The following is a 23957-nucleotide window of genomic DNA, read 5'->3' as shown; positions in this document are numbered from 1 at the left end:
CAGGTTCAAGATGAGCCCCTATCCATAACACTGTGCACATGTCAACAGGTTGCTCTCCTGCTTCTATCCTGGGAGCAACTCAAAAGATGTGAGACCAAGTCTGATTCACATCCAAATAACCAAGAACAAACACGGAGTACCCTATATACGCATGTAGAAGCCGAGTTTTTCAGCACATTTAAAAAATCATTTTATTAGGCGCTCATACAACTCTTTTTACAATCTGTGCATACATCATTTGTGTCCAGCACATTCATACCTACGTTGCCATCATCATTCTCAAAATACCTGCTTTCTACTTGAGCCCTTGGTATCAGCTCCTCATTTTCTCCTCCCTCTTCCCTCCTCCTTAATAATCTATAAATAACTATTATTTTATCATATTTTACACCACCCGACATCTTCCTCACCCAGTTCTCCACTGTCCGTCCTTCAGGGAGGAGGTTACATGTAGACTTTGTCATCTGTTTCCCGTTTCTCCCTCACCCTCCCTCCACCTTCCCGGTATCGCCACTCTTACCACTGTTCCTGAGGGGCTCATCTGTCCTGAATTCCCCGTATTTCCAGTTCCTATCCGTGCCAGTGTACATCTCCCGGTCCAGCGGTTATGCAAGGTAGAATTGGGATCATGATAGTGGTGGGGAGGAAACATTCAAGAACTAGAGGAAAACTGTAATGTTTCATCACTGCTACACTACACTCTGCCTGGTTCGTTACCTCCCCACAGCCCTTCTGCAAGGGGATGTCCAATTTCCCCCAGATGGGTCCTGGGTCCCCACTCTGCACTACCCCTCATTCACAATGTTATGATTTTTTTGGGGGGTGGGGGTTCTTTGATGCCTGATCCCTTCGATGCCTTGTCATCTCATAGGATGGTGTGCATTTTTCATGTGGGGTTTGTTGTTTTTCAGTTAGAAGGCTCCCTTGTTTATCTTCCAGCCTATGGGACCCCAGATTCTACATATTTTGACAACTGGACACCATCAGCTTTCTTCACTGCACTCGCCCATGCACCCGCTTTGTCTTCAGCATTCGTGTCAGGGTAGGCTGGTGTTCAGCACATTTTTAATGCAGTTTTTGTGGTAAAATTAGATGCCCTGGCTGATAGTCGGGTCAGCTTATACTCGAGTATACATGGTAATTTCTTTGGGCAAGTGTATTTGTAGCAAGAAAACTAGAAAAACCAATCATGTGAATTCCATAAATATCTCCACTGCTACTGCAATTAAATAGAAGCCATTATATCACAAATAGTTATATTGACACCAACATCACAGTTCACTGTTTCAAAGCTGTACTTAAAAAAAATTAGATTGCGCCTTACAATCAATGAAAAGAAAGTATTAGGCCATTTAAATAGCAGCCATTATTTAACTTAATAATACTGAAAGTGAGGTGATTCCGTTAAAACTGTCTTACTAGTCAATTTTAAAAATGACATTTTCATTAATATAGTCAATTTTAGAAGGAAAATAACCCCAAGGAATTCTTGATCTTACTTATCTGCTCAAATCATAATATAATTATTAGTGAGTTATGATCTAGTCAACTATGCCCAACTCAGTAAAGATGGTTGGCTCTATTAGTAAACCTAAATGATGACTGCAAATGAAGGCCCTACTTTAAGACCCACTAGTCGTGAGCATTGTCATTTCTAGGGCCATGTCCTCACAACAATATACATTTTATTTCATCCTATCCTACTGGAAGTCATTTGTTCATTATTACTGTGTCCACAGACTTGGGTCAAAACTCCTTGGCTCGGTCATTCAAAACTCCCCATAATCTAACTCCCACTTCAACCACCTGGCTTAATCCAACTCCCACTTCTCCACCTTAGCCACAAGTACTTTTAATTCCTTTTGCCTTAAAAAAATAATAAAAATTAAAACCCTTCATTTCCTATATTATTCACATCTTCCATACGCTCTAACCTAATTTGTACCATCGCTCATCTTATTTCCTTCTCCATGGACTACTCATATTATATATGATGTTCCTGCCTGTGCATGCATATATATATATATATTTGTCCACACCACTTACCCACCATTGCTCAATTACATGCTACTCTAAATAAACGAAAAATGTTTAACCATTCTTTTTATCCTGTTGTACAGAACTCTGGAGCTAGACCACAAGAAAATGTTCAATATACGTTGTTTTAATATTATTTTCCTCATCTCAAAAGACTAATAAGCAGAACTTGAAATATCAAAACAAAACACAATGAAGCTTCTCAGCTAAGAATAATAGTAATTTAAACCATGTTTTATAAAATTTTCTGCATCTTTTAAGTGGCTCATTCTGCATAATAAGAGAACGATAATTTGCTAGTTAATATGCTTTCATCTCATGTTTCCTTTAGACTATGTTTTAATTTCAATATAGATGATTTTATTTCTTATTAATCACTCATTTAATAAGAAAATGTTAACTTAAAAATATTTGTCAGGTAACACTAAGACACTTTCATTAACTGAACAATATAATCTATGCTCTCTTTTTATTGAAATACAGAGCAAGTGGCCTTATTCAAAGGCAAAAAACAGACATCTAATTTAGCTATATTTCTTTTTGGGAGCAAAATGAACTTTTATTTGACTACTATCAACATCTGTGAGGTTTATTCTTAAAAGGCATGCTTTAAATTTTGCTTTGATCAGGTTGTTAAATTTCTTCAGGAAGAGACCATTTAAAAACAACCACAGAAAAACGAAGGGCAAAGGAATCTAGGAACAGGCCCAACTGAAATGAATACATTAAAAGATTATAGTGAATCAAGGCTCATGGTATACATAATATGGAAGGAAGGAGGGGTGCGATATTGCCACACATGTTAATATTTTCTACAGATAAGCTATTTAAACTTTCATTTAAGTATTTCTCATTAATATTCACATCCTATATCTTAAAATTCACATAAACTTCAAGAAAAGCTCAATGGTATGACTATGGTAAGCTTGTATTAAAACCATGCTTCATTTTTTTCTCTTCTATATTTGAGATGGAATTATAACATTAGCTGAAGACATTCTCAGAGATTGCACCCGGAATTTAATATACATGTGAGTTAACAAACGTAGTAAACATTAAAACTATCAAGTAGACATGGCAACTTGTGACAGAAGCTCCATAAAGGAACATCCTCTGATAAACCTGGGACAATTGACCGCTATTCTTCTGGTTTGCACTAGGATGTGAAAGAATACAAAGTCCCTGCGTTTTCTGTCTGTCTTCGTAGCAGGTCCAGATTGAATGAGGGATTACATAGCAAAAAAAAGAAGAAGCTCCATAAAGTAATGATATGCTTCTTAATTTTTTTCTTAAATATATTTGCTACACATAATCTGAAGAAAAAAATGGAACAAATACCATTAACAGATTTCCCACTATAGCACAATATGAAAAACATTATATAATAAGAGGGCTTATACCTAAATATAATTATTCTATCTTGGTATTTAACATGTATTTCCCTATCCTTTATCTGTTTACACTTTTTTGGATGGACACGACTATATATTTTTAAATTGTAAATTAGGCACAAGACCAATAACACAAAGGAGCCATAGACCAAACCAGCACCCAAATAACTAAAGCTTTATAAATGAGTTTAGCTATTGAGCCAAAACAAATGAGCCAAAACAAGCTTTATAAATGAGTTTAGCTATTCAAAGGTGTATCTCTCCTCAAAGAATATTGGGTAGACGTTATCTCTAAAGTAATATGGCTTACATTTTATTTATTTTAATACAAGAATGTATTTCATCAATAAATAGAAGCTTTATGCATCCTTTAAAGAGTATTCATTTTAATGGACATGAACAAGAGGGTACTTTTAAGAAATATGATTAATTGGCCATGAGGAAAAGTTCGCATTTATCCTTTACATGTTCTAAGTCCGTGGAAACCTGGGGTGGGTACAAATGACACACAGAACGCAACTTCTACCAATCCCTCTCTCTGTCAACCTAGCCGGAGATCATTGATAAGGAAAGCTAAATAACCTTCCGCTTTCATTATTCTAAAGATACTGTAAACTTTGAATCTCCAAAACATCTAGAAAAGCAAGGTATCACCATGCTCCCATTTACCCCTAAATCGTTCCTGATGGCACAGGGGTTTAACAAGTTGGGCTGTTAGTCTTGAGGTCAACAGTTTCAATTCACCATCCACTCCAAGGGGCAAAGATGAGGCTTTCCAATCCCGTTAGGATTTACAGTCTTGGAAACCTACAGAGAAAGTTCTACCATGCCCTATAGGGTTGAGATGAGTCAGAAATGTTTGAGTTCCTGATTACTGAGCAAACTCAAGAGTGCCCTCATTTATTAATATACTTTAAAGAGAAAAACTATTCTGCTTCTACTCATTAATTTTTTCCTAGAAGAATGGAGGCTATCAAAACTGTACAATTCCACTGATTTTTTGTAGTCAACATTAGAGTATTTTTCTGTAGCCGTAAAAGTTAGGTTCTTACATTATTGTAAAATTAGTGCAGTGTCAACCTAGTGAAAGTACCTTGTAAAAAAATAAGGTATAGCAATATCTTTAAGAACTCTAATAAGAGCAGCAATAAAATCAAAATATGTATCACAAGAGATAAGCATACACTATCCTGGAAATTAACCTTTATCAATAAAATAAACAATTTTGAATTCCACATCTTCTTTTGAAATTAAATCATGGCTTTAGACTAATTATTTTATGTGTGTATCTACATAAATATAATTAGTATAGAATCTCATTTATAAGGAACCCTCATGGCACAGTGGTTGAATGTCCAACTGGTAATAGCATGGTTGACTGTTCAAATCCACCGGCAGGGGAAAATGCAGCAATGTGCTTCCATAAAGATACACAACTTTTGAAACCTTATGAGGCAGTTCTACTCTGTGTTGTAGGGTCACTGTGAGTCAAAATCCACCGAGGACACACAATAAAGAGAAAAGAGTGGAAGAGGGAGGAAGAGGGAGCAAGAGAGGGTGGGTGGAGGAAAAGATAAATGGCAGTTATGTTTCATTTTACATCAAACCAAGCATACAATTCAATATTATAAACCAATAATTTTTTTCTCCAGAGTTTACTAAAAGGGAATTTGTACTTTAATCACTGTAAAGGGATTTCTAAGACTATCACTGTAACAATCAATAAATGTAACACGTATTCATGCCTAAGATGTCTCAGAGACCACCTTTAGAATGAGCACACAGTGCAAGTTACGAAAAAACCAAAATACCTGGTGTGTATAGATGTGGAATGAAAAGGTTGGAAGTAGGATTTTAGATATTTTATACTATATATATTAAATAGTGACTTGAAAGTACAAAATAAGCAAGGGCTGGTGGCTAAATAATGACAGACATCACAGTGCAGTAAAAACAAGGAAGGGGAAGAGCAAGGGAAACAGAGTGAAGTGGAGAGAAGAGAGCTAACGACTTACAAAGCCTACGTTCATTCAAAGCCACTGCCAGGGAGGTGATTCCAACTCATACTAACTCTACAGGGCAAAACAGAACTGCCCCTCTGGATTTCCCAGGCTACAAATCTTTATGAGAGGAGAAAGGCTCATCTTTCCCCCAAGGAGTAGCTGGTAGGTTCAAATTAAGACCTATCAGCAGCCCAACTTGTAACCCTCTGGGCCACCATGGCTCTTCAGGCCAATGCTAGGGAATTTAATCAACAGGAAGAAATGGTAAAATTTGGTCACTAACTAGTTCTTTGAGGGAAGGGTGTTTTTGTACCAACAGGAAAGGCAATGTCAGGGGCTATGATGGTAAGAGAACTGACTATCTGGTGCAATTTGTTCGGGGAAATGTTGCTTCTGTGAGAGTATGCTCCAAGATAGTACATCTATTTCTTGGATGGTTTTGTACTAACTTTTAAAATGTAAGTTCTAAATCAACAGGCATTATGTGCATTCAACCTGTTTTGTAGAGTACCTAGGGCAGTACTAGTACCATGGGCATTTTAATACAGTAAATTAAAATAATTACAAGCACGGAGCATACCTCCAAAGATAAAGATCCCGTCTTCTTTCTTAAGATCACCTTTTAGTGAAGATGAAAATTGGAGGTCAGGGAGAGAGAGAGTGAAGACCTTACTTGGAATAAGAAAACTGATAGCTACCTCACTTCAGTGAGATTCATGTGCACAACAGTTATATGTGTTTTTGTTAGTTGCCATTAAGTTCATTTAAGCACACAACGAGCCACGGTGTGTGAAAAACAACTGCTCCAGAGGGTTTCCAAGGCTGTGACATTTTGAATACAGACCAAAAGGCCTATCTATCTCTTGATGCACTTCTAGCTGTGCTTGAACTGTCCAGCATTTGGTTAATGGTCAAGTCCTTAGCCATTTGTACCACAAAGAGACTCCAATTGTCAAACACATATATGTCTACTTCTACAAATATACCCAGATACCTCCTGCTTTCTTAAGCCTTTTTTAAAAGATGATGAATCATAATCTAAATAAAATATACAGACAATGGTAAATGGTAATTTTAACTAAACAGAAAAGGTTTACAGAAGTATTCAAAAGAGTGCTAGTACATGAGAGTAGTGTTACTTTTTCTTCACCAAGCACATAAAGCATAAACATTATATAATACAAAATGCAAATTAATTAAAAGCAATTCTATACATGATTATTACTGACCACAGAAATATGAAGAAAACAGAAATGTAACTTCTGGAAGGATTCTTAACAGATTACCCGAATAAAATATTTTAAAGTCTGGTCAGGTCTACAGAAGATGAACTAAATAATTTTTAGGTTATGCTTCAGTACAATGATATGTTGGTGTATGAGTGATTAGGTTAAAGACAATATATAATTGAGCTGCTGGTGCTTGGTGAGCATTCACTTTTTTTTTCATTTTATTTTATTGGGAGCTCTTACAGATATTATAACAATCCACACTTCAGTTAGATCAAGTATAACTGTACAATTGCTGCCATGATCATTTTCAAAACATTTTCTCTTTTCTTGAACTCTGATATCAACTTCCCTTTTCCCCATCCCCTCCCCTCCCCATCCTGCCCCCAGGAGTCCTTGTTCTTACATATTATTATTATTATTGTCGTGTTTTACACCACGCGGTGCGTGTCCATTCACCTACCGCTCTGTAATTCATTCCCCTCTAGTGGTGTTATATAGTCATTGTTGCTATCGGTTCTCCCTTCCCCCAATCTCTTTCTGTACTCTCAGGGAATCGTCATGTTACTCCTATTACTATTTCTGAAGAGTTGATCTATCTTGGATTTCACACAGCAAACAATCTTAATTCTACAAATGAGCATTCTCTTATATTAAGGTTATCATTCTCTTTTCTACTAATCGCAATTAATTTCATTTCCCAGTAGTCTACTTTCAAATGAAGCACTGCCAAACCGTTATCTAAGAGAGGGAATCTGTCTAAAAGGATAGATCTGACTTTAGTATTCTCCGTGATCAGATAGAGCTTTGGGGTTGTTTTTAACCTCAGGGATGAGTAACTATAAGCAGTGTGTGGAATAGGTTGCCAAATTTCTAAATACATATTTTTCACTTCTAAAGAGGGTTAAAATGGCTATTATTTGTAGATGACCTTGTCCTTGAATAAAACAATAGAAAGTGCTTCCTCTCAGCTAACAAGTCGAGGGGAAAACCTCCTCAAGAGACAAGTTTATTTCTTCTCGGGAAACACATCAGTCATAACAGACAAAAAGATCAGATAAAGAAAAGGTGGGGCTTTAACTCCAAAGAGATATAACCTAACATCGATCATTAATCTCGGTGCTATTTCTCTAAGTTACTAAAGAACATGAAGCAATCACATTAAAGAAAAACTCTGCCCAACCATCACACAGTCACTTATGGTAGGATAAAAACAGTTTGTTTAAAAAGAACTGATTTTTCTTACATCTCATATAATCAAAAGATAGAAGAGGAAGGAGAGTTCCTTCTCTGTATGTTTAACAGATGATAAACCGCTTTAAATTCCAACTATATCCTAAGTATGAGGGATAATTCATTCAAAGTAGAATGTCTTTTCTAACATTAATGACCAGATAGGTGTATAAGGACTCTTCCGAAACACGAATAAAATCAACTATTAAATACTGTTCAAGTGTCAACAAATTGATATTCAGGAACCCAAGCATGCCAGCAGTTGCCATCTAGTCTATTCCAGCTCACTCATGGCAAGGCCATGTGGGCAGTTACATCATCTCCTGTCAACTTAAGTGAAGGGGTGGAGTCTAGCCTGTCAACCAGGTCATAGCCAATGATGCCTCTGTATGGGCATGGTTTTCTCCTGAGGATTCTGGGAGTTTTCCTCTCTTCCTCCCTTGATGCACGACAAACACTCTTCTGATGGCAAGCCAGGACAGCCACGTGGAGACCCTCACCAGCGCTGAGATGCTTCCATCGTCACTGGATTCACAAGGCTTTCTACCCACTGGCCTGTGATTTTCCTGCATTTGGCGTCATTTCATGTACTGTGTGAGTCTAAAGAGGAATTTATGGACTAGTCTTGGGCAACTGGACTGCTATTGGGCTTATGGGCTTGATCTGGCCTAGGCTGGGATGTTTTCTCAATATATGATTACTTCTTGATATAAAGTTCTCTCTTACATATATATGCTTTGGTTCTGTCTCTGGGTTTGTTTCTCTAGTGAATCTGGACTAACACACTGTGGTTCAGAGGAGACTTGTACAGTCATACTCTATGGAGTTTCTCAATGCCTGTGATTTTTCAGAAAGTGGATTACTTGGCTTTTATTCTTTCTTACCACTGAGCAGATTCAAAGGGCCAAACCTTTTCGATAGTAGTCAAGTATTTCACTGCTTTCGTCCAAGGGGGTTCATATTTAGATAGAGGAGAAACAAATAGAAAACGATTAGGGGCAAGTGAAACTAGCCAGCCTGGCAAGCTGCTGGAGAAATGGGAACAGACAAGGAGCCCAAAGGGTAAAAGCAGTCCTGGTGGTGCTGTGCAATACGCCTTGGGCTCTCAGCAGTTCAAATACACCATCTGCTCCACGGGGAAAAGATGAAGCGGTCTGCTTCTGTAAACATGTACAGGCTCGAAAAGCCCCAAGAAAGGTTCTACTATGCCTGATTGGGGCAGCAGGCCGAGTATCTTCATTTTATCCTGAAAACACACACACAAGAAAAATAACCTAAGTACAAGAAAGCGTATACAGTGTCTCAAATAACAGACACATTTAGACTAATGTGGTTACGTAACGGAGTCCTGGTAGTGTAGTGGTTACATGTTGGGCTGCGATCTCCATCGTCAGCAGTTTGAAATCACCAAAAGCTCCTCAAGAGGAAGACTGGGCTTTCTACTCCCGTTAATAGTTCCAGTCTTGGAACCCACAAGGGGTCACTCTAAGTCAGCACTGACTCGATGGCAGCAAGTTGCTTGAGTTTATGGTTAAATGAAAAGAACCCAGGTGGCATAGTGGATAGGTGTTGGGCTGCTCACCACACGGTCGGCACCTGGAAATCACCTCTCACTGTGACAGAAAGGTGAGGTTTTCAACCCCGGCCTGTAAACGGTTAGTTTCAGAAACCAACAGGGGCAGTTGTTGGTTGCAATGACTCTGGATGACAGTGGTCTTGGAGTTTTGGTATGATTAAGTGATCTTGCATCTTTTTTGGTGAAGAGGCTTATGCAATGATGAAATTGGTATTTTGGCTACATGATATACTATGCCTAGAGTCGACTTAAGAGAACTCATGAATTGAAGTTGGGCTCTAGACACAGGCAGGCTTCACTAGGGCCCAAACAAGGGAGTAAACACAGCAAGACTCAATGATTGCAATGGAAAACTGACAAAGGTTACAAAGGGAATAAAAGAGAAATGTGAGGCCTCAGGGTTAAGTCTGAAAAATTAAGAATCCAAAAGGGGAGTATAAGTAATAAGGGCCAAACAAAGAAAAGTTAAAGATGAATAAATGGAGCTAAATGACACCTCCTGATCATTCCAATTCAAGACTCTGGAAAACTGCAAAGAGAATTGATGCATTATTGACTGTTTTTAAAACAGTTTTGATCATATGTTGTTATTTTATGTCAAGAGTACATGTAAGGAAACAAGAGTAGCAAGAGGAAAAAAAAACCCAAATCCCTTAAATCATGTATCCCACCAGTCAATAGCTATACCCCTCATCTAGACTAAATTTGACAACATAAGTGGAAGTTGCATGCATTTATGTTTACAAGAAAAGTCCATGTTTTGAGACTGATGAGGCCAATGAATGCACAAATGTGCTTTGCACAATTGCTGTATGTATGTGATAAGAGTGGTATAAGCCCCTAATAAAATGATTTTAAAAATAAAGAAATAAAAACACATTAAAAAAAATTAAAAGAAAAGATGATATCAGAATGACCTGGGTCCCAGGAATAGTGCTATACCAGGAGTATGTCCCGGGGTGTGTGTGAATGTGTGTTAATCTTGTTATATCTCAACTTCCTAATTTCTTAAATTATGATAACATGTTTCTTCAGATATTTTATAAGAACTAAGTCAGATAATATATAATGTATCAAACCCACAGCCATCAATTCAATTCTGATGTACAGCGACCCTATATAGAGTCTGAGAAGCTATTATTCTTTACTAGAGCACAAAGTGGCTGGTACATTTGAATGGTGACCTTGAGGTTAGAAGCCTAATATTGAATCCATGTTTTTGTAACACCAAACCAAAACACTCCTGCCACTGAGCAGATACTGACTCATGGCAACCCGACAACACAGAGCAGAATTGTTCCTGAGACAGTAGAAAGCCCTGTCTTTCTCTTATGGAGTGGCTGGTGGTTGGACACTGTGGACTTTGTGTAACCATGATGTCACCAGGGCTCCATATAATGCTAGTGGGGCTCCTTATTTTGTCATCACCTACCATATGGTAAGTAGTCAATATATTATAATTACTGCTTTTTATTCCTAACACTAAGTAAAGCACTTTCTATATACTCTAAAAACTCACTGCCATTGAACTGATTCTGACTTATAGCCAGCCTACATGAAAGACTACAGGTTCTCTGTAGGTTTCTGAAACCATAACTCTTTACAGGAGTGGAAGGCCTTGTCTTTCTCCCAAGTTCTATGAGCGGTACCTTTAAAAAAATAATGACTTGGAGTGCCATTTATTATAAGTCCTGTCATATTAAAACAATACATAATTTATATAAAAATGTACAACTGGAAAATCAAGGATCAGTTTGACAATAATCTATTTTTTTAATTGGACAGAGTTTTAAAATCCTATGACAAGGTTAAAAAACAGGTAAAAGGTAAAAAGAAAACAAACCATTAAATCTGAGGTAGAGAAAAGGGAGAAAAGATTGTACCTCGTTAAAAAAATAAAACAGGGTAAACAAAATAATGAAATCTTTAATGCCATTTCAATTTTTCACTAATTTATTGAGCTTATAAAACTTTTCTCACAGAACATTTATTAACAAGTAGCAGTCCACAATGATATTTTGGAAATGTAGTGTGAGAATATTTTGGGTTTTTAAAAAAATATTTGGAAATACTAGTAATCTCCTTTTATCTTCAAAATTCACAAACCCACAATTCCCCTGAAGATCAACTGAAAAGTACCATTTATCTTTAAGACTATGGTCCTAACTCAGGTACTCATCCTAGTATTGTGAAATGAGCACTAAGAATGGTCAGGAGAAAAATGTGTGATACAATACTTTAAAAGTGTTAAATGGGGTGGGGGGGGCGGGTGGGGTGTGGAAAAAAAGTGTTAAATGGGGGATACTGAGTCAAGATGGCATCCGCCCAGGTAGAATTACCTGGCTGGTGTTCGATCAGAAAATTAAGGGGCAGGGGAAGCAAGCCAAAGGAGAAAGCAGCAAGAATGACACTTCAGGAGGGACCTTGGAGGAAGAGGCCATAGACAAGGGAAAAATTAGGGGAATTAAAAGAAATTATGAGACAGACATAAAGACCCTGGAGGGGGTGGGGGTGTGGAGCAACAGCAATCTAGCTGAGAAGAATTACTAAGAAGCAGAAGAAGGGTGAACATGATGGTGGGGCATGAGGAAGGTCAAAGAAAACAGGAAAGATCGAGAAGCAAAGCTACGGATACAGGTATAAACATAGGTGTGCACGTATGTAAATATATTAATTCATAAAAATAGAGGTATTGGCCTAGGTACATATATTTATATGTCAATACATTGAGGAAGTAAACAGACTTTGGGCATCTACTCAAGCTCTCCCTCAATGTAAGAACACTTTGTTCTAAAAACCTGGCATTCTGTGATGCTCACCCTCCTGACACGATCATGGAAGACAAAATGGGTGCATAAGCAAATGTGGTGAAGAAAGCAGATGGTATCTGGGGTCTTAAAGGCTTGAAGTTAAACAAGCATCCATCTAGCAGAGAAGCAACAAGTCCACATGGAAGAAGCACACCAGCCTGGGGGATCATGAAGTGTAGATGGAATCAGGTAACAGGCACCAGAAGACCCAAAACAAACAAACAAAAAAACATATTGGGAATGAGTGGGGCCGGAGCAGAGACCCAAAATTCATTTGTAGACAATAAGTACATGCTGTCACAGAAGGGTCACAAGGAAGGGATGGGTCAACCAGGGAGCAGGATAGCACCGATGAAACACACACTATTCCTCTAATTCATTGAGGCTTCCTCATTCCCCACGATAATGACCCAAGCACCTATCAGTTCTAGCTAGACCAGAGCATGCACACCGGTACAGATAAGAGCTCATGACCCATGGAATCCAGGTCAGATAAACCCCTCAGGTACACAGAATTGGGAGTAGCAATATCAGGAGGGTTGGGAGAAGGGGAGGAAGAGGGAACCAATCATAATGATCGACGCATGTGCCCCCCTCCTTACTGCGGGGGGTGGGGGGGAAGAACAACAGAAATATGGGTGAGGGGAGACAGAGGTTGGTGTAAGATTTGAAAGCAATAATAATTTATAAGTTATCAAGGGGTCAATAAGTTGGGAGAGGGTAGGGAGGGGAAAAAAAGAGGACCTGATACCAAGGGCTCAAATAGAAAATATTTAGAAAACGATGATGGCAACATATGCTTCAAACAATTGATGTATGGAATGTTGTAAGAGCTGTAAGAGTCCCAGATAAATGATTTTTTAAAGTGTTAAATGGGTTTTCAATAATCAAAATAATTAATTAAATGATAAATGCACTTATAGTGGATTTTTATTAACAAAACTTGGAAGATGTTGTTTCACTGAGTAACACAGTATCCATTATTTCTAAATGTTAGCATATTACCAAAGTCCATATGTTAACGTCACCATCTATCTCACCTGAAGAGAAGCTAGTGGGTAAGTGAACAGTCCAACTGATTTTAATGAAGTAGAATAAAAAAAACTTTTGTCAAATTTGAGTGTTGGATCGAAGGTATATATTTAATTACCTGGAATGATATTAAAACCTTTCTTCTTAATTTGTCTTAAAGTTAGCCTGCCTGCCTAAACATCATGCTATTTTAATAACAGTCTACGTGGGATCAAGTTGACAATACCCTCTTGGAGATGAGATAGAGAGTTGATTGGGCAGTAGGTTAGAAACGAGAGGGGGCAGATGGTTGTACAACTGCAAGAATGTCATCAGCATCCCTACACTGTACATGTAGAAACTATGTTGTACTACGTATGTTCTCAACAAAAGGAAGTTTGGAAAATCTTCCCTTTTAAAAAAACCAAATAAACAATAAATTCAACAATATTTTCAGCATGCCTCGTGTGTGCTAGCAACTGAGATATGTGCGGAAGATACAAAAAAGAATAAAGACTAAAAGTCCTTAAGATGTGAAAGTGTTAGAAAATGAACATTTGAGTTTACTGCTTGTGTCTCTGAACATGACGCTTCACAAACAGAAGCTTTCTTACTCATTGCTGTCCAACAGCTGTTTGCTGAGTCATCTACTATGTGAAAGCCAGAGAAGTTACTCTTCCATTCAACTGAAACTTTAAAGTCTGGATAATCAGAGGACTAGTCAGAAAGTACGCAGCCAGACCCCGGCACAAGTCCCCGGTGCTGCTACCTATGGGGCAGTGAGGTGGCCAAATTGAGTATTTTGTGTTGCAATGACATATGAAAAACACTACTGCAAGCTTTCTAGAAGTTCTGGATTCAGTGCTATTTTATAGATCAGTGTCACTTCTGTCATCGCATTACCCTATATTTGGTAAAATATAACTAATACACTTACAGAATAGATACGCTACCTTGAGGCGCTATTGTCAATTGCGATCGAGTTGAAAGCAACTCATGGCCACCCCTTGGGCGCACAAGAGAACTGCTCTGTAGGGTTTTCCGAAGCTGTGACTTTCCAGACTGCCTTTCTTCCAACCACCTCTAGGCGGGCTTGAACCATTCAGATGGTGCTAGAGCGCGTCACCCTCGGTGCTAACCAGAGACTCTGGTTTGCAAAGTTCTTGGTACTACCTTTCAGGATCTGGCTTTCACAAATCTATGAACACTTTTTCTTCCTTCTGCCAGGAAATATAATTTTAATTATTTTTTCGTTCATTAATTATTATTTGCTCAAGTAGAACCCCCCCCCCCTGCCATTTTGAGAGGAAAAAAAAATGCTTGAGAAAAAAATGTACTGAAAAAATAGTTAGAGAGCCCATGGTTAATATGCTTTGAATAAATGATTCTCAATTTTACCTGGAAAAAGTATGGCTACAAAGGAGCTTAATTTCAAAGGTCCTGTCAATAAAATCAAACTACAACAGAACAGCTCTATAACAACCATCCTATTAGTGAAATTAAGTGTAAGGCTGGTCTTTTTTAGGGGAATGATCTAAGGAGATTAAATTAGTCAAGTATCACAAGCACCTCATTATGAGGGGGCTGGCCTCTAAGCACAGCATCTCAGTGTACTTCCAACACAGCCACTTCCTTAGGAACACTACGTAGCTCCTTGGACAGGTGAGATTATGCCCTGAAGAATCACTTTGTCTGAAAAAAAATCCTTTGGAATTTGTCTATAATGATGAATGAAACCAAATTATAATCATTAAGCCGAGCACATAAATATTCTAAATCCATGCCTGCTTTTGTCTATGTAATTTCAAAGCCTCAGCGACTTAGCTCCATTTTCAAAAGTTTAACATCTCATCCTTTTTAGAATATATAAAAGATAATTCCTACATGCTAATGTGATACCTACAAGATAAGGATGTAAAAACAGACAAGCCAAAAATACTCTATAAACTACTAAAATGCATGCATTTTCGTTTTGGCAACACACATTATATCACCAGCTATAAAATGTATGTGTTGGTGCGATGGAAGAAAAACTTCCAACATGGTGACACAGAAAGTAGCTCTGTGAGAACTCACATCCTTAACACTGGCGGCTCAGATTTGGTGTTAGGTATAGAACCATGTTCCTTACAAACAACAATTGCTGCCTGTGGGATTTCAGCATGACAAACACACAGCCTGCCTCACGGGATCAATTATAAAGAAGCAATACTTGTGGCATTAAATAAAAAAGTATGTGTTTCTGCCAACTATGAATGCATGCTGGGAACTTAGATGAGTACTAATGATTATTTTATAGCCTAATCAATAAGGAAAGCTCTCCCCCTCCCTCATTCTAGCCTACATGTGAATTTCCCCACTCCAAATTCCTGTTCTCAATAACCTGTCTCATGATATCATTAAATTAAACTTTGAAAATATTTTAAAAATTAAATATTAATCAAAGCTGAATTTTTTCATCTTAAAATTCTGAAGAGAAAAATCAGCTGTCCAATATTTCTCAGCATTCACAATTTTCCTTATTATTTTTTTAATGAACAGTGATCTTATATTTACTTTGCAAATTGCAACAAAATTGGAAGAATAAGCCAGCTGTAACTTACCCTCCCCCTCCTTCAAGCAGACCATTATATCCGCTAAAAAGACTATTTTCCCAGAAGAGAAACAGCAATAATTCCCATCTTAAAGCAGTTCACTATGACGTGCTATCAAAGCACAAGCAGCATTTGCGATACTTACTGAATGTTTCTCCTGCTGGCCCATAACTCCATGGTTAGCTGGGATTGCTAGTGGTTTCATAATGAAGAAACATATGCTGAACTGAATTTACACATCATGTACCAATCTTTCACGGATGGCAAGTCACCCTCTACAGCGTTAAATTAAAAGAAAAAGGAAAAGAGGGAGGAGGGAAAAACCAAGCTGCAGCTTCAAATGTCACTACTGGTAAGCGTAAAAACCCTCACACTTGTAGAACAGAAAAGGAATCTGAACAACAGTGCTCGGCTCCATTTTCACAACCCTGAAACTCTAACCATCTCAGGCTCTGACACGACGGAGGAAATCTTACACAGCTCTCAGAATCAGTTCTGAGATTGAAGAACAAGAGGCAAAAGAACAGGAAGGGGGGGGGGGAGCTAAAATGGCTGACTGCACACAGACTCCTCTCAAAAAGACTTAATACAGGGTGGTATAAGAACCAGTCTCCTAGCATGCAGCTGAGTATTGTTAATACTCTTGTTTCATTTGCAATCGCACATACGGACGGATTCCTCTAACCACGCAGGGGGAAGAAAAGAAAGAAAGAAAGAAATCAGAGCAGAGCGTGTGAATCAGGACCTCCTCCCTAGCTGCTAATGATGCTGACAGAGTGGTGACCAGTGATCTCTGTCCCACTCCACTAACCAAGTTTGCACAATTAATCTTGCAGCATGACACTGATGGACATTTAATTTAATGATGTCTGTCCCTCACCCTCAACACAAGCATGACTGCTAGCAAGAAATTCACTAACAGAAATACAGCCCATGCACACACACGCACACACACACACATACAATCTCAAGAATCATGAGTCTGAATGCAATACACCAATATAATTACATTATTGTGCTTACTTTGGAGGACCATGGCTGCAGGCAGTTGGCATAGCAACGCACAAGGAAAGCCATTTCCTGGGTAGAGAGAAAGCTTCCTTTGCTAAATAAAAAAATTCCTCTTAGGAAGCCAACGGCATTGCTGCTTCCTGCAGAAAGCAAGACACTGTAGTCTGTCTCTTAACCTGCAAGGCTCACACTCAATGCAGTCCCAGTGATGTAAGTGGATTTCTCTCTAACCCTCCCTCTCTCCCTATATACACTGAAATATTCAGCTGAAATGGTACACACATTCCTTAAGGCTCACCCCCTCCTCTACTTAACCATTTCACTCATTAAGGTAGCGATGGACAATTCAGATAAAGTAACCAGCTCTTGCCTGGGTTATATCAGCAGCTGTAGGTTAAGCAAGTCTCAGAGGGATGGAATCCATTGATTGCTGACTCCAAATAATATCACTGAAGACAGAGTGGGGAAAACGGAGCAAAGACTTACTTGGACAGCTTTAAACTAAAATAAGATTTTTTTTCACTAAGGATCATGGAATGGATGTGACAACACCTTTCCAATCACTTTGTCCCCACCCTCAAGTATTGCTATCCGTGGGGGGGAAAGTAGCTATAAAATTTTATAAAATGCACATTTGAAAACCATTTAATAAATGTGGAAGGCATGATTTTCTAATACTCAGACAACTTTGAAAATAATATCAAAATAAATTCACTATGGATTTTTGCTTTTGTTTTAAGCAAATAAACTTCTAGAAATACAGAGTTAAAATTAAATGAGGATGCTTCATTAATATTTTACCATTAACTCTTATTTTGCCTGGCTAAGTGTGTTTTTTATAGACTACCTTATAGTTGACTATTAATTAATAGCATGTTAACTTAGAAATAATGTTAAATTTTTCATAGTCAGCCCCATCTATAAATGGCCTAAATATGAGGGGGGAGGGTAACCCATCATCACTCGATTCTGACTCATAGTGACCCTATATGACAGAGCAGAATTGCTCCACAGGGTTTCCAAGCTTGTAAATCTTTATGAGGGCAGAGAGACTGATCTTTCTCCTAGGAGAGGCTGGTGGGTTAGCAGCCCAATGCTAACTCAACCTACTGTACCACTTGAGCTCTTAATAGAAAACCCAATAACCCAGCCTCTTTAATAATTAGCTGAGGAAGTATCAGTGTTTGAGAACTTGTGTTTCTTGTTTGGAGTGCAAACAGTTAATGCATTCACTGCTAACTGAATTAAAAGGTTGGAGGTTTATCCATCCAGGGGTCTCTGGGAGACAATGCTTGATGATCAATTTGCAAAATAGCAGCCATGGAAAATCCTGTGTGCACAGTTCTGCTCTGAGGTACATGGCTCAATAGGAATGAACTATCTTTTTGTTTTGATTTTTTTTTGTCTACCTGCCCATGTGTGCACCCATCCTATTCTTTCTTGCCTTCTTTCCTCAGATCCCCCAGCCCCAAAAAACTAGGTCCTTCCCATGGGCTTTTAAATATTTTGATGTGTTGCCCGTCTCAAAAACTAAACAGAAACCTCTCCTAGACCCTACTTCTTCAATGGCTTCAATAGAACCTCTTCACAATCAAAAGTCTCACGAATTACATGCTCTGTCTTTCACCATTTCCACATCCCCATCCTTGAAGGAAGAGCTGACGTCATCCTGTTATGCAATTTGCAGTTATCCCAACACTTTCTCATGTCTAAGACATTACCATTACTCCATTAATTTTTCTAAGTTTTCTCAAATTCTCTGCATTTCCTGCAGCTCTCTTGTTACCACCCAACTTCAAATCATATTTTTTCTTATAAAAGTCCCCTTACTGTACTGTCAATTCCAAGTCTAGCCACCCAAAGAGTTGACCACATCTCCTCTTGAGATCTTTTAAGAACAAAAATCTGATTCCTTCAACTTCATCCTGTGAGTTCCTTCTACAGTTCAAAACACTTCTATGGCTTCCCATCACAGTAACCTTATAGGCCAGAGTAAAACTGCTCCTGTAGGCTTTCCAAGACCGTAAATCTTTTATATTTTTAAACAACTTTATTGGCACATAATCCATGTGTCATACAATAGTTCAAGCCTATCAAGAAGAGTTGTACTATCATTACCACCATTTAGAACATTTTCTTCTTTCTTGTACTCATTGATATGAGCTCATTTCCATGCAGCCTCCCTGCCATATTTCCAAGAAAACATTTAGCCTATTAATCTCTCTACAGATATACTGTATATACTTGAGTATAAACTGACCCGAATATCAGCCGAGGCACCTAATTTTACCACACAAACTGGATTAAAAATGTGCTGAAGAACACATAAGTATATACGGTATCTAACCTGGATTTCATAATCAGAAAAACATACAGAAGAAAACAACAAAAACACTAATAATATTAACAAAGTAAAACAGATAAACACCTCAATCAAAGAGAAATCAGAGAGTATTAAAAAGAAGAACAAATTTTAAATGGGCCGAAGGGATCTCTACAGGAGTAGACAGCCTTATCATTCTCACACGGAGCTGCTGTTGATTTTGAACTGTTGACCTTATTGTGGCTAGCAGCCCAAAGGACATGTAACCCATTAATTAACTTGATGGCATACAGAGCAAAGTCCTTACTATGATCTATGGTATTTGTACCCTTTCTAGACTTACACTGCCCTCCTGCTCACTCTTTACACTCCACATCACTGAATGGCTTTTATGTCCCTGAACAGGGAAAAGAGGGATTTGCACATGCTGTTCCCTGTGCAGGGAATTTTTATGATTCAAGATTCTTCTCCAAACCACACCCACACCCACCCCAATGGTACAACGTCATCTCACAGTTCCATGATACTATGTACCTCTTCACGCCAATCTTCAGGATGGCTTCCGTCTGCTTTTGGTGTACTATGATATGTGCAGCACCGAACAGGGTAACAGGCACATTGTGGGCAGTCAGACTGCTGGTGAAAGAAATGTCCAATATCTCACCTTGGAATGGACCTTGACAAGACTGTATTTAATCTTCTAGACTAGTTCTTTTAAAATCCTGACTATTTTGCTACAATACAAAAGGGATTTACAAGCCACAAGCCCAAGGACTGCATATCAAATGCTACACCTTTCACCCACTTCACCTATGTGCCACAAGTCCCACCAAATTTAAGTTAAAGTAATCCTATACAAATAGTGTCTGCTTTTCAATGGGAAAGTTCTGCAATTCTAGTCTCATCCTGGGTATTAAAAAAAAAAAGAAGTAGCTCATCTATTTCAAGAGGGAAGTTAACCTAATGAGGGAAACAGATGACGACAGTAAGTCACACGGGCTCAGGTACTGATGCAAGCCATTTATCTCACCACCTGGCTCAATGTCTACAACCTACGTGTCTTAAATAACTACATTTCTACCTCATATACTGTCTTATTTATTAAAATACAACTGTGCCAGGCTATATACTAATCCAAATACTCAAGAAATAAAGTAAAAATTTAAGATTTAGGATTACATGTTACAGATTTTACACAAGCAAAAGCGAACCACACTCATCTTGAGATAGTAATCTTCATGTGGTGTGACCTCATTGCCTAATGCTTGAACCTTAGCAAGTAACATTAAATAGATCCACCTAGAACAAAGGATCAAGTACCAACTTTCGGCCTTGTAGAAAGAATATCAAGTGACATCTAAATTATCATAGCAATGACTCAAGAGTTAGAAATGATGCACAGTAAACTAATGTAAACACTTGCTGAGCTAAATTTAATACCATTGTATTCATATATATTTATTCTGCCTATTCACTGCTTAATTACTGTGAAATTGGGAGAAATGACCTGCTCCACCCAGAAATTATAAATCACGTTTAGAACACGTTTTAACCATAGAGCTCAGGGCCCTTAAATACTGACTGAATTAAGCTTTTCCAAACACAAGGGAAGCAAGAAAATAATGTATTCAACTCTCATAGAAAAATAAAGTACGAGGGCGTACCCCAAAACTGGAATTGAATTGTGCTGGGTGGAGCTTTCGCAGTACACATTTTTAACGCTAGGCAAGCATCAAGCAACGTGTGGTTCTGTCTAGTCACAGGGAATTTTTTGGTAAAAGCAGTTTCGCTCTAACCTCATTTTGTTGTTGCTGAAACTAAGTACATCTGTGAAACTGTGTTTCCTGCTCTGGAAAAATGGTGCAGAAACCACTGTGACGTTAATCGCAGCTTACAAGGACAGCACTATGGGAAAAACTCAAGTGTACGAGAGATTTTCTCATTTCAAAAAAGGTGAAATGTCGATTGATGGCAAACCTCTTTCTGGATGTCCATCAAATCCCCGAACTGACAAAAATGTGGCTGCATAGTGAATTTGCAGAGTTTGCTCCACCAGGTCAGGCTATTGATCAAGCTTTCTTTTTAGAGGTTCTGAAAAGATTGCCTAAGAGTGTGCAACAAAAAGGCCTGATCTGTGGCAGACAGAGGACTGGGTTTGCACCATGACAAAGCACCTGCTCAAGCAGCCATGCCTCTTTTGCCCCGCACGCCTTACTCACCTCACCTCACTCTTTGAGACTTCTTTGTGTTTCCAAAAATGAAGAGGGACACGAAAGGTCAGAGATCTGACTATGTAGAAGAGGTGAAGGAAAATAATGAGAGAAGTGCTGTCAGCCACCCAATCCAGTAGAGTTTGAAAAATGTTTCCAAGAATGGATTCGCAGATTTGACAAATGCATTAAGTGTAATGGAAAGTACTTTTAAGGTGATAAGGTTATTTTGTTTAAAAAAAATTTTTTTAGTATCTTACACGAACCACTGTCTCCCTTCACTCACCTTTATGTTTTCTGTCCCCCTGGAAGGTCGTTGTATGTAGATTATTGTCATCGGTTACCCGTTTCTCCCCCCACCTTCCGCTTCCCTTCCTGGTATTGCTACTCTCGTTACTGGTCCTGATGGATTTATCTGTGCACTCCCAATTAATTTTTAATGACTTAATTGGGAACCAAAATATAAGAGACCACACGATGCCTTCTGAGTCATAGTAAATACTAAATAAGTATCTGAGTTGAATCTAACTAGTGGCTTTACAAATAAGGAAATTCTGTTAGTTAACTCAGAAAGGAAGTATCAAAAAGATATTTATTTGTGCTTTACTGGATATGCACAGGCATACCTATGTTGCCATAACAAATTATGGTGAACCATGAGAATTCCAAAACACTTCATTGTGCTCATGCAGAAACTACATGGACCAAATGTTAGTCACTGGACCAGAACAAGGGAACACTGTGATTGAAAATCAAATAAGGTATGCATGTCGTTTGTACCCTCTCACCATACTTAATCCATCCACATGCTGAGAAAATAATCAGAGAAGTTAGACTATATAAAGAACAAGAGTGCATTAGGATTGGAGATTTTTAACAACCTGCACGAGGCAGATGACACAAACCCTGCTTGCTGAAAGCCAGATGGATCTGAAGCACTTGCTGATGAAGATCAAGGACTGCAACCTTCAGTATGGAGTATACAATGTAAAGAAGACCAACATTCTCACAACTTAACCAAATAGTATTATGATAGAAGAAAATAAAATCAAAGTTTTGAAGGATCTTATTTTGCTTTCATCCACAATCAATCCTCATGGAAAAAGCAGTCAAGAAATCAAATAATGTATTGCTGGGTAAATCTGCTGCACAAGACCTCCTTCGAGTGTTAATAAACAAAGATGTCACTTAGGGACAGAAGTACACCTTACTCAAATCTTGGTATTTACCATTGCCTCGCACGCATTTGCAACAGGACAATGAATAAGGACGACTAAAGGAAGTACAAGAAGAACTGATGTCTTGGATTAAGGTGATGACAATATCCTGCCAGAAGATGGACAGATCTGTTTTTGGAAGAAGTATGGTCAGAAAGTTTCTTGGAAGATGGTGAGACTTCATCTCATGTTTTCGGACATGTTTTCAGGAGAGACCAGTCCCTGGATATCATGCTTTGTAAAGGACCAGCGAAAAAGAGGGTGACCATCAAAGAGATGGAGTGATATAACGCTGCAACAATGGGCTCAAGCATAATCAGTGTCAGGATGGTGAAAACTAAGGAGTAGAGAAACACTCATAGGTAGGGTGACTCTGAGTCAGATGTGACTCCAGGGCACACCTAACAACATCAGAAAGGCACAGCTGGAAGTGCAAAGATGATAAGATATATGTTTATACATATATATATATATGTATGTATGTATGTATGTATGTGTGTGTTAAACATGTATTTTTTAATAAAATAGTTCTGACAAAAAATACTTTGCTACATCTCTGAAAGTAAGTCACCTTCAACAGTAAATTTAACCAAGTTCACTGCATCATCTAGAAACTATGCGAAAATGCCAATCTTCACAGTGCAATACTCAAGATTTCAAAGGAGGAGTCTTCAAATACTAGTTCAAATATTAGTTATTTCATTGCTGTGTTTCTAAGGGCAAGAGCTTTAAACTAAGTTCCCTACTATACTAATTCGCACAACAACCCTGAAAATGTAAATTCCAAGTATTATCTTTATTATGAGTTTTCTATTTAATGTATTCCCTTGTGATTAATATGCTCATTATCCCTCTATTTTTATTTTTAAAAGCATTCATCACAACATAAAATATAAATCTGTTGAAGTTTGGGAACATAGCACATTTTATTTATCTGGTACAGGGTCTCTATGAGCTGAAGTTGATTCTATGGAGGTAGGTATTTGGCAGGATATAAAACCAAACCAAACTGACTGCGATCAAGTCAATGTCAACTCAGTGACCCTCTAGGACAGGGCAGAACTCCTCCTTTTAGTATCTCAAGAATGTAACTCTTTACAGAAGTAGAGGGCTCCTTCTTTCTCCAGCAAAGTAATTAGCTGGTGGTTTCAAACTGCACACCTTGCACTTAGTAGCCCAATACAGAACCACTTACCTTAAGTTAATGCCAACTCACAGCGACCCCATGTGTGTCAGAGCAGAACTGTGCTCCACAAGGTTTTCAATGGCTAATTTTTCAGAAGTGAGTTAGCAGTCTTTTCTTACAAGGTAT

General features: G+C 38.2%; 1 protein-coding gene and 1 non-coding gene across 6 annotated transcripts in view; one reads left to right on the top strand and one right to left on the bottom strand.

The window, feature by feature from the left end:
- RAPGEF2 (Rap guanine nucleotide exchange factor 2) overlaps positions 1-23957 on the bottom strand; it is a 277405-nt gene that overhangs the window by 84646 nt on the left and 168802 nt on the right. The window lies entirely within an intron of this gene.
- On the top strand, positions 3142-3274 carry LOC142444105 (small nucleolar RNA SNORA31). The gene has a single exon (XR_012783774.1). It is a non-coding gene; the product is annotated as a small nucleolar RNA SNORA31 (small nucleolar RNA).

This window comes from Tenrec ecaudatus, chromosome 3 (assembly GCF_050624435.1).
Source record: "Tenrec ecaudatus isolate mTenEca1 chromosome 3, mTenEca1.hap1, whole genome shotgun sequence".
In the NCBI taxonomy this organism is placed as follows: domain Eukaryota; kingdom Metazoa; phylum Chordata; class Mammalia; order Afrosoricida; family Tenrecidae; genus Tenrec; species Tenrec ecaudatus.
The sequence above is the reverse complement of the archived record's forward strand: the minus strand, read 5'-3'. Positions and strand labels throughout refer to the sequence as shown.